General features: G+C 35.2%; 1 protein-coding gene across 1 annotated transcript in view; it reads left to right on the top strand.

Moving 5' to 3' along the window:
* The window catches only part of LOC113495665 (regulating synaptic membrane exocytosis protein 1), a 92,723-nt gene that overhangs the window by 17,264 nt on the left and 62,440 nt on the right, over window positions 1-13,019 (top strand). The gene's annotated exons all lie outside the window — the stretch shown is intronic.

Raw genomic sequence — 13,019 nt, forward strand, 5'->3', positions numbered from 1 at the left:
TTACCATACGGTATAAGTGTCTTTACACTTTTTTACAATCGAATACCGGTTTTTAACATAATTTCGTATATTTACAAAACCTTACTATTGCTACAGATCTTTTTATGATGTTTATTGAGAAAGGTGTAGTTATTTTATCAATCTAAAAATCTTTCAAACTAAAAGCTAATTTCATAGTTAATTAACAAAGATGTATAACTCGAATTTAAATGAGGTCTTATTATTTTTATTCTCAACCAAAAAGCTTGCGTTCCTAAAGTTATTTAAACGAAAAAAGAACTTTTCTCATTGGTAATTCTAATTTATCGTTTACCAATCGTTATCTACAAAAGTTATTACTAGTAGAATAATACGGGTAAGGAAAACGGTGTATCGATCGTAGACCGCAGCTTCCACGTCTCATAGGCGTTTAATCTGTTCAATGTGCTATTAGAGTCACGAGTTGCGCCATTCTTTCTTAATTTATGTAGGTGTCGAGAGGCCGCCCTCCGACCCTCGCACTGCCAGCTCCGGAACGGCCTGCTTAGTACATCTCTATTGGAGGTAAATTGATTGACCGCAGCAGCTGAGAGCTCGGTTTCTCGCACTAGTTGCATGGTTCATGCTCTCTCGTAACAATGAATATTTATTACCTGAGTCCGCACCTAACACGCCCCACAGGAACTCCTAAACATAATAATATAGTAGACTGCGAAAATCGGGAACCTATTTCAAAAACTTCAGTGAAACACTGGGCGAGTAATGTTTTTCCTTAGTCCTGAACGTTTCACTCGTAAATATGTTTTTACGTAAATGCTACGTATTTTAACGCTGCTTGAAATCTTATTGTCTCGACGCCCGAAATAATGTGAGGCTTATATAATTCCGTTTCTTTGTGAAGGCGGATATTTGTATTCGTATCTGAAAAACTCTGAACTCTTACAGATTATTCGGATCACGTACTTACTCAACAAAAACTTTAGGTAAGTACGAATATACATATTAACGAGGAACTCGCGTTATTAATGGATATTGGAGGTGCTTTTTGCACAAGCGTGTGACATTAATGGCAATAAAATGGTTGCAAGGTTTATTCAAGTGAAACTCATTACGCGAACATATTTACATTTATATTAACGGTATATTAATTATTTCTTGTAAAAAAACCAGACACACAAATATCATAAAAGTAGGAACACGTTTCAAAAATAGGCAAACACTAGTTTGAGACATTATAAGCTCATTTTATGAATTGGTGTTCTAGTTTAGCCCTCAGGCCTGGTACCAAGAATATTACAAGAAATGATTCCATAACCGAGTAAGTTAAGAAGCTATTCGTTGAAATGAAATCTTATTAAAACTTTTTCCATTAAACATTCTACCTTAGAAAAAACACTGTCCTTGATCGTCGAAGTTAACAATCTTACACACGATTACAGTTAATTGCAAAATAACTTAAAACACGGTATCTCAATGTTTGACTTTTCTGTGGCTTTGGGTAAAATACTGGCGAATTTGAATATTCTGTCGATTTTGGTTTGTAATTAGCAAGGTAGACGTTTTCGCCTAAGTAACTACTAACGCTGTATTAGCTTATCATTTAAGTTGAAGATATTGCTTTAAATTAATCATTACACTGAAAGGGTGGGCAAGAGACAGAGCCATTTACAAATAGTTAGTATTTTAATGATAAGTACCTAAATAAAATTTTATTTGTGACCTTTCTATAAATGCATAACAGACACAAAAATATACATTTTTGCCAATCTCGAAAGCCAAGCGAGCTGTGAGAATCCCTATCGTAAATATAGGAATGAACTCGAATGCCCGAATTGACTGTTTCCCGATAGCTAATATTCGGTTGGTTTAATATAAATAAAACTATTGTAACCATCCGATATCAATGGGCATGTAAAGATTTTTACTCTTTATTTTTTTACATAGGAACTATTTTTATTTTGTTTTCATGTTCAGAGCAGAGAACAATAATTTAGTCGCTTAAGTTTAATCAGTAGGAAATGTGTGAAACTGAGCATATTATATGAATTTGCTAAGCCGGGGTCTTCAAATTATGACATCAGCAGACTGTTGCCCAACAGCATTATTGATATAGAATGGAAACCACAGGCGTACATTGCCATAACTTTATTTTGACTACTCTCCGACTTGATTCATTAAAAGCTATATCAGACCACTCGTCTGTTCTAAGTCGACAGCTTTGAGCCCGAATCGATTAAAAAAGCGGCCGATAAAAAGTCTGTAGTCTGCGGAGGTTCATATATTTTCATCGAACGTGGCTTGATTCTAATCTTATTGGTATTAACGTCAACGAGTTTGGTTTATCTTTAAATTTCGATAAATAAATGAAAAAAGCTGTCGAGATAATTGTTCTAAAACTTTTAATATTAACCGCTCAGATTGTAAATACCCTTTTATCGTAATGGACTGTCAACTCATCGACTCAGTCTATTGTAATACAGTATTTGCTAAGAATCAACTATTCTTCAAATACTAATAATATTTGATAAAAAAAGAACTTTGTTTTTTAATTCTTCCGTTCGTTTTACGTTATTTTGTCAAACACAATCTACAGCAGTCAATTAATTGATGTTCGTATATGTGACGAAATACCTTCTTAATTATACAACGATATCAAATGAATTATAAAAATCTCAGCATGTATTCAGTGCTCTTAAACAGGCGTCGTCATCCGGCCGCTGAATTACTTACTGACTTTACAAATTATGCAAATGCATGAAGTAGGTGCACGTGTTCCCGTCATTAAAATCTGACGCCCTGTTGACCTCGACTGACATGCCACTTTTTACTGTTTTAATAGTCATGAAAATGGAGAATGACAACTTAACACATGTTCAACACTAACCTTTCATAAAAAATGTTAACATTTTCAATGAATTTATTGGTGTTTACTCGTTTTTGCTAGTTTTACGCCCAATTCGGATTGATCTTATTACAGAGTTTAAATATTGATGTTTTTCATTAGTGGTGTAACTAAGATATATTTTATTAATATTTTACTTTTTTAGTTTAATAATAATTAAAAAGAACAAACAAATATTTTTAAAATGACTGAAACAGCAAGTGTTTGCAATACTTTACGTAAACATACTTTAAAAACGTTTTGAAAGCTTTTGGTGATTTCAAGTACCGTGATATTTATGACGAGAAATTTTAACAAGAAGTTTCGACATTGCATTAATAATTAACACCCCTGCGGCGCTGCAGTATCCACAAAAACTTTCCTAGTTATAGAATAAGGGCACCACTTTTTGGCCGTCTCTGTGTGCTCATTAGAGTTTCCCGTCAGTCGAAAGTTCGAAACCATTCGCAACGTAATTATGCTACTTCAGTTTTAATTTACTAAAATTAAAGTTATTGTTGATACGTCATAGAGGAAATATGACTCTACATTTTACTCATTTGTTAAAAAAAACATTTGTGTTTTAAGTGGTAGTCGGTGATCTACCTCGATCTCAACTGTTGGGCAAATGAATATAATTTTCTTGGTTGGCAACTGATCTGATAAATATGGATCCGCATTTATTTCCCTTGTTCCTCAATTATATAAATATCAGTTTACCCAAGTTTCCTCGACCTCCGACAATTCCAAACAAGTTGCAGTAAGTCTACTCTATTAGCTATCGTATCGTGTTTCCTAGAATTCATCTGCGCAGGTTACGGGCTTGCTCTTTGATCAACTAGGTCAAGGCAGCATGGCTTTATTAAAACCTGGATACTATGCCGTTATGTTATCTACAAATATCCACCAATTCAATTTAAAATTCTTACTTTCCATTCCTCTGCTCTGCCGATCGATCATCGCTATGAAAGATAAAATACCATATTTCATATTGCACCTTTTTGTTAACTACTTTTATATTTTTTGCCTGAACATCAACTTAATCGAAAATAATACCAAACAACACGCCATATACAAAATAAGTATGTCTTAGACAGGTCTCTCGTAAAAAAGTGAAATGATACCGGGGTAGCATTTCTTTTTATATTAATATTATACTTACGGGAAGTAAGATTAGCATTCTTAGATTTTTTGGAGTCTCATTATATATTCACTTACAAAGCTCTTTTACGGGTTTTTGAAAACTCATGAATCAATTATTCCGTTAGAAAATATGCTGTAATGTTTTAGTCCAGCCTTGGATATATTTTTACAATAAAATGTTTGTTTCATTGTGATTCTGTGTTTATCTATTGTGCAACAGTTTGTAATCTGTAATTTGAACAAACATTTGTGTCGGAAAGTCTCAAATTGGATCCACGCGTTGGACCCACGTCCCGACGTAAGCCTCTCAAAGGGAATTTGCCGAGGATGATAACTCTTGATACTTGAACACAACCGAAGAGCACGTAACTATTAAAATGGTATTTATAAATGTTTGGCGGGGCGTATACATCAGTACTGGCAGCCCTAGGGCAGGCACTGGGGAGCACGGATATCGGTCACACAAGTCGGTCACGGCCGTGCCTTCCTTTTAGCATCCGTTCACATTATAAATATTCCCTCGCCTACTGACCGACGTCACGAGCGCACGCTGCGCGGTGCAGCGAGCGCTGCACTTTGCGAACTTGTATCCTCTACGGCTTGAATTACGCTATCGAAGCTATTTAATAGTTTAATGTTTCAGCTGAAATGTTTATCATAGGAACTCGTAACTTTGTCCTCCACTGGAATTCGTGTAATTTTTCGTTGTCTACTTATTAAATACTACATTAACATTGGCATAATTTATGATAACTGATATAAACTAGCCTCTAGAATGCCTCGTCATCTATTTTAAGATACCATTTGTCATCGTCGCGTTTGTCACGTTCGGTCGAACCATTTTTCGATTCTGTTACAAACCTATATTTTGCAAGCGATTTCTGTATACTACGCGTATAATTATGGGAAAGTATTGATTGACCTGATGCCGTAGGTACACTGTGCTAGTATTGTATCATTCAGACTTAAATGATTGCGACAGTGTGGCCGCTCTATTATTTATAGCTCTTACATCGCATAACAGGCTTTAAATGTTAATGTGCGCTACTTTAACTGTATCAAGGAGGTTACTTAAGTGGTATCGTGAGCAACCCAGGTTAATATTTCCGTACTGTACGGGAACATTTCCGTTTCTGGCAAAACAAATATGCATACTAAACTCACGCCATACATTGATGTGAGTAATTCAAACATCTTCATTTATGTCTTAAGTTTATAGCGATCCTGATTTATCCTAAGCCTTTGGGATTTAATATTAGTTAACAAAGTAGGCGGCGTTAAATATTCAAGGGAGAGTTGGTTAAATGTAGGAGCTTTGAGCGGCGACCATTACTGACTCGCCATTTGGCTGGCGCGTGGCGTCTTTCTGCTCTTTACATCTTTTATTTAAAGAGGGTTTTATTTCACTGTCCCCTAGCCCACTTGTGCTAATGGTGGGAAGTGTATTTATGGTCAATATGTTAACTGGCGGCGATTCCATTCAGCCGCTAGGTTAAGTTACAATGCCGACTAAAGTTTGTAACACTTAGGAATGTGGATTGTAGGTCAGGATTGTCTAATACTTGGCTATTTTAACAACAACAGTTTTGCAAGGTGGGCCTTCATACCCAACACAAGTGTGGGCTCGAGGGCTCAAGTATCCTTGTATGTGTTCCGAGAGTGATATACTGACCTACTCGACGAGGACAAAGGTATTTTTATCGTTTTGGGCTCAAAATTCAATACACAATAACTCCTCAAGCGAGCTTATACCAAAAATTGTATCAGTAGAATGATTTCATATCTCTGAATTATAGTAATCGGTGCAATTCAAGGAATCCAGTTGAGAATATATGTGTATCTTGTGTGTGCGTAAGTACATACATATTTTTTCATATAGTAAGTTCAATGCCAATGAAAAAGGTGTTTTACAGCAACAGCGGACTATTTGAATAATATAATTTAATACTTTGAACAAGTAGCTACTAATATTTTGAACAAGAATTTGTGATCCAATAATACAATTAAATTACCGTTTCATGAACTTTGGAACTCCTAAGTTTGTTGTTGCAATATTTTGTCTAGTAAATTTACTAACTACACAACAGAATATTTAGCGTAGGATATGCGTAGGATTGTAATAGTTTAAAAGGACGACCAAATATTATCCTTTATCAATAAAACTTGTTTAACTTCCATCTTAAGAACTATCTACTAATAGTTCGACTAACTTGTTTCGTCCTTAATTTATGTACTTGTATATTTATTACAACTCAAGGCTGATTTAAGGGTGACAAGACGCGTAGCTTGACAAACTTTGTGTTATCTCCAGCATGGTATCGTAACGAGTTTCTGGTTTTACGAGCGTCACCGTCACAGGTGCATGTTCTCTCCTTTTATGTGTAAGTCTCGCGGCTTTATTATCGCCTATCTCGAAATAATGTGTGTGAATATAATCTACTGATTATAGTATCAGTAGAATAAACAAAGTACTGCCAGGTTGGATTACAAAAAAAAAATGCTTAGGTAGACTTTACTAAATTAATCAGAAAGATTTTCAGTACTCAGTGGTTTCCCTTTTAATGATATGGTAATGACAACAATAATTTAAATGTAGTCTACTGTAAAGTACTGTTCTGTGTAAAGGCACACTGTATTCTATAACCATAATTGGTTGTAACGTAGATACATAATAAACAAGTACTTCAGCGCTACTTGAATATTCTTCGTAAGAAACATAAATAATGTAAACTCCCTCGGCAAAGTATTCACATGTAAAGAAAACCGAGCGACCGTGCGATCTCGCCGCGGTCCGAGCTCATTGTTCCTACACAATATACGCTTTCATTATAGGGAATTTAATATTTGTAAAAAGCTATATTCAAGGGGTTCGCACATTGTTCAAAAAGTTAAAGGTTTTGTTACAATTACATATTAGGATTTATGTCCAGAGTTACACGAGGGCAATGGGCAGGCATTTTGAAAAAAAATATTTTTGAAACTTTTATTTCAATGAAGTCGAAATTTTTATTTCAAGAGTCAGGAAATAGAGTTTTCCACTTTAAAAATCTGTTAAAGACACAAAAAGGTTGATTTATTTGCACAAAAGGGTCCGCTGTTATATAACAGTCGAGAAAAACTCTAAGATTTCTTTTATTTTCACGTAAAAGTAATAACATTTGCTTTTGTAAAATATGTCAGCCCTTTTTCACCATTTATAGTTTGCATTTAGGTAAATCCCTGCGTCATGAAATTTGTTCGTTTCCTAAAGTTTATTTTTGTAGGTTTAGGGGGCTGGTGATCCATTATGAAGATTGTTATGTAATAACATAGATAGCGGTGGCGAAAGTAAAGAGCTACCTTGTGTCAATCCGATGATGAAACACTGAAATATTTTTACTAGTACGTTGGAACATTATTAAAAATGTTGTACGGTATTTTTGACGTTGAATAATCGCCAAATTATAGCGTTATTCAACGAATTTTTAGTACAGTCTTCTTTTGAAAACGACGACAATTGTGCCTTTTACACAGCTACGTACACTTTCTCATTTATAAATTATTTCAATAGCTGCACTACTCAAATAGTTTCAGTCAGTTTACAATACTTCACGTCGATAATGCGTCCTACTTTATGCCAACCCTGTTTAAATAACTTCGTGGAAGTGTGGAAAATCCCTGCATATTCGGAGCCGGGAACTATACTGCTTATAGGCAACATCCTTCCTCAATATTTTACGACGCGAAAGCGTAAATGTATCCTACCAGTAATATAATAAAAGTTAGGATATACGTACCTCAATCACTGGAAGATGGGACTCAGAATTATTAATACTATAATGGATATTATTCTTAGAACATAAATCGGGATATTCGCTTCACAAAATGTATTTATGTTTTTTACGTTAAATATAATACCATCTCGTATGCATTTTGTAAAATACAAATTATAGACTATGAAACAAAATAGTTTTATAAGTACAAGCTCTGGTGCTTTTAGATTTTCAAATAACTGCTGTCTGCGTAGTGCACCTTTAGACTGAATATTGAATAAATATTGAAAATTGGAAGACGAATATCCCTGCATAAATTGGAATTTCTAAGGTGAACTGAATAGAGCTTTGTGGGAATTTTTACAAGATCATTATGCATTTCATAAAGCTTAAGAATATTTAGATTCTCTCTTGTCCATGTCTCATATGTCTATCAGAGTTTCACGAGTGTCGTTAAACAAGTCTAATTCCTAAACTCTTTGTGTTAAGCTTTTACACAACGTTAGAAATGGTTCATTGTGCGAGATACGGGCGTGTCGTAGCTTCGTAGACTTGTAGCACACTCGTAGCGCTCGCGTAGCACCTGCCGCACTTACCGCAGATTACCGACCGCTTCCCCCTTCTTAGCATAAAAAGTGGCGTTTAGATCGTCTTTACTATGTTACGTCGAGTATTCTCTTACACTGATATATAAATGTAAGTTTGAAGTTTAAAACGTATGCAGGTAAGTTAGAACAAAAAGAAGAATAGCGCGCTACAAATAGCGGGGATTTGAGTCGTTCTCAGTATCTGGATAAACATTTTGCTATATAACCGCTTCGAAGGCTAATAACATTTACTTGCCCTTGTATTGAAGGAACTCGACTCAATTTAATTACGAGCTTCCTTTGAGAAGCCTCAGCGTTCGGTGCACAAACGTCGAAAATTCGAAAAATAATATTGTATTGCGAGAATAAACGAATCACTGTGTTGCGACTGAAAGGAAAAGAACGTATCTAATACTATGTCAACCGACTACATACACCACACACGATACACAATTTAATAGTTACTGTAGTAGAAATAAAATAAAAACCATCTTTTTGTTTAAGATAAATCTTCCTCAATAGTATCTTTACAGAATTCAGTAACAATCCAACATTTAAATTAATATCACATTTAAAACTCGTTATTCTGTTCATTGTAATTAATTCCGACTAATATAAATGTTCGCTTTGATGATAATTATAAATGTAATGAGTATGAATAATTAGTGCTTTATCTTAATTTCAATATAACCGTCTTTTTAGATTTACATTTGAGGGTTAATTGTTGAATGCTTGGATAAAATAGACTTCATAAAATTATAATATTCTCCTGATTCAAAGGATTACGAGTTTATGATACGATATAATATTCTCAATGCTACGCAGTTACTACTGATTATTTTATTTTGATTCGTGTTTTGTTTGATCGTGAATTGTAAAACAATTGTTCAAGAACACGTAAAATACAACTAGAACCTATTTTATATTTAATGCAAACCTCCCAATAGATAGTTTAACGTGTATGGTTTTTGGTGAAGATGTAACTGCTCTTACATAATGTTGTAATAATACGTCCAGACAGCTCGGCATGTGGGCAAGAAACAGTTGAGAAATCATGAGATCAAAGTGATTTGAGCGGCGGCCGGCGGCGGCGCGGTGTGGCTCTAGTCAGGGAGCGCGCACGCGGCGCTAACGACCGCCTCGCCGCCACCCGCCTACCATATACCTCTTACATTTTATTATCTACCTACACTCAAACCTCCGACCCTTCACAGGATACTGTTTAAGGTATCTCCCAATATCTTTGTACATAAAATCTCCGAAAGAATCGTGCAAAACTGAATTACAACTCAGGACCCGAATTTCAGACTTTATATTTTTAATAAACTCCCAAAATAAATATTGTGATGCCTTATACTGTTAGCTTTTTATGACGAGACGATTAGTAACTTCGCATGTCAGGATAAAAATATTTTTGTGTGTTCTAAATATTCCATACTGTTTACTTTTTCCTTATATTTAATATGTTAAGTCTTCTGACAGGCTTGATGCCAAATCCGCTTACGCTCAGGGATGGGCAAATGAAACGACGTCGGTACTTTCACGCTATCAATCATATTACACTGTGACAGAGTATATTTTGTCAATTTGTTAGTTCTTATCCATATTATGTACAGCCACAATGTGTGACATTTCAGGTCTTGTAGTACCTACTATGTTTTTTATCCCATTATACGTATAATGTAAGGTTTTTTTACTTCTAGGCTCACAGGTTTTCCGATCTCTCTTTTTTTTTAGTTATTTATATGCCATATATACAAAATTTGCCTTCATAATTGCATAAAATATGCATCAAGTATTTTTAAAATCTAAAATTAAGACGCACCAATATAGAAAAGATTTATTTTCCTAATATAGGAACAATCGGTCCTAAAAGTTCATTCAGCGATATGTTATCGTGAGCCAGGGCCACCTTTCGAATCTCTAATCAACTGTGAATAACCGATCCCTTAGTCTGCGAGATCCAACCGACGCCGACACAAATAATGTCTACACCGAGAACCTGCGCCTCTAACAATAGACCTAACTTCATTTAAAACTTTATAACTAATATTTAGTTTCCTTTAATAACGTCCTTCATCTCTGCAAATTCAGTTTGTGTTCCGAACTAGATTTATCAAATGTTTACTTTATTAAATCTGTGGTAATTGTGACGTTAAATGTTTATAACGTCATTTTAACGTTAGTTCGGATTATGTTGTATTAAAACCTTCTTATTAATTGTCTTGTATGAAAGGTCTTTATAATATTTACGATGAATAATAGCGAGTCATTGATAAAATAAATGATCGTCATAATTTTGATGACAATATTTTGTCAAGCGCCTGCTTTGATCTTACCAGTAACGCCAGATATGAACAAAATAAAGTGAAATATATGCAGCAATTCATCTCTATTTTGCAACTTACTTTGATACTGATAAATCACGTTCCATCCTGAAGTCCCAAAGGATATTTTAAGCAATAATTTCTTGAATTCTAAAGATGGCAGTAATTTGTTAGAGAAAACGTAATTCGTTTGCAGTCATATCACGTCGAGCAAACAAAAATCGGGATTATCTCGGCAGACAGCTTACCATTAATCTATGTTGGCGGAGTCAGGGTTTGTGCTATATTCAAATTATCCGCGCAGGTGCATAGCGTTCCGCGGCGCGAGGCTCTCGCGGTGCCTCTGTGAACCACGATATTGTATAAAATAACCTACTAAGGTAATTTATTATAAGCCGCAAAAGCAATTAATTTTTTGTTTCGGTCTCGCGCTCTTTCTGGTAACGAAAGGAGTAGGAATTTTAATTGATGTACATACAATAATGCTGTGCGCGGAATTGCGAAATGTCGTAATTTACGTACTTTGTAGATTTTGCCTAGGCGTTGATGTTACATTTTTTTAATGTCAATTCCAAAAACGGGCCTCAAAGTACAGATCACTAAATTCCTCTTTTAAATAAGTAGACTGTAAAAATGAGGAGTGATGAAAAAGAAGAGTTTTCGTATCAGAAAACGAAACTCTAATTGAATACCTAAACACGAATTTCAGATGTAATTTACGAATATAATTGAATATGTGTATAAATGATGGAATATATCCATGTCAGGTTAATTGGTGTGTAAAGCTTCGTAGTAACGTTCCCAAATATTATACAAGTAAATTATGTGCCGCGAAATTATTTAGTAAAGATAGAGTGTCACCTGAGTGCCTGCTACTTACCTACAAGTGATTAATGGTGTAGTGTCGTGTCGCTCACCCGCAGTCTCGCTCACCCTGTTGCCTTACACGCCGAGCACGTGAACTCGACTTAACTAAACTTACCGAAGAGCTGGAAACGCCAATATGGCTGACTTGAATTAAGAAAAACACTCAACAAATTGTAATGTAACAGGAAATCATTCGATTAAAGAATCAACTGAAGCGTGTTTTACGAATTCCATTCCAGTTCAAAACAAAACACTAAATTCGAATAAAGCCGTCGTCCTGTCGAGAGCGGTAGCGTCTGAAGTGATATTTTAAGTCGTATTGTGTTCTCTGCGGAGCGTTGCACACAACTCATCGAGAGAGCGCGCCTTGCCGTCGGCGCGGTCTTACGTAGGCCTTCGTTACAAATTTCCTGGCTCCATCCCCTAGCTTCCAACTTTGCGGTAAAATTTACGACAATCTTCCTTTTTCTATATTTCATTAAAAGTTCTTAAGTCTAAGGATTATACTTCTCGTTCTTTGAATAATACTTGTCGTAAATTTGAACATTTAAAATGAATCGTATTACTTTTAGCTGCAGTAATTCGTTCTGATGTTTTAGAACAATATTAAAAGTGTCGACCGTCTTTTAATTAAGTCCACCAAGAGGTCCTTGGGCCGCGGGATAGATGTACATTCTTTAATTTACGCGAGTGCTAATTAAAAATGTACTTCAAGCATTCAATGAGTTCAACAAGACCACCCATTGTTATTCGAACCAGTGATACACAATATGAATGACATAAAAGTTCTCGCATTTCTCAATTGGACAAAATAATAGCTGTAAAAAAGGCCCTTGTGATAAAATTTGACAAATCTGAATTTGAAATATTATTTTCGAGAAGTTAATGGCTGCTCGTTATAAATATCGGTCAGCTTAATATTTTCCTACAAAGTATTGGGTGTTTTTTAACAAAATAACCGTTCAAGTACAATCGGACTCGTGGCCTAAGGGTTTCGTTCAAGCCTATAGTTATGGTATATCAAAATAAAGTTTATCAATGTATCTAAAATACTTTTGATATAGGATGTAACTAACAAAATACGGTTCTTGCAATTTTCCTTCATCAGAGCTATAAGATGTTGCGTAAATTGTAAGGATCTGAGTTTATGGGAAGTACCCTGTAGAGTTTGATTTCCGTGCGAGTGTCGAAAATTTGCGGAAATTTGGGTATAAACGGCTGTATCTTTTGATTGCGTTGGCTTAGAAGTTCACAGCTTTAAGGAACAGTTGGCTTGAGTGTTTGATAGAAATTTAGATTTGTTACGCAACCGCAAAGCGTGGAGTTCCTAGACGCACAACTAATTAAAACTATAAATGTTCCGCTGTTTAATTTCGAGGTACGAAATCCTTAAAACAAGATAATAATAAGCAAAAGGTTCGATTTTGTGATGGTAATGTCGCCGTGGGAATCCCCGGCCATAAAGTGGGTTGTAGCGGCGCTA

This window comes from Trichoplusia ni, chromosome 1 (genome assembly GCF_003590095.1).
Source record: "Trichoplusia ni isolate ovarian cell line Hi5 chromosome 1, tn1, whole genome shotgun sequence".
NCBI lineage: Eukaryota > Metazoa > Arthropoda > Insecta > Lepidoptera > Noctuidae > Trichoplusia > Trichoplusia ni.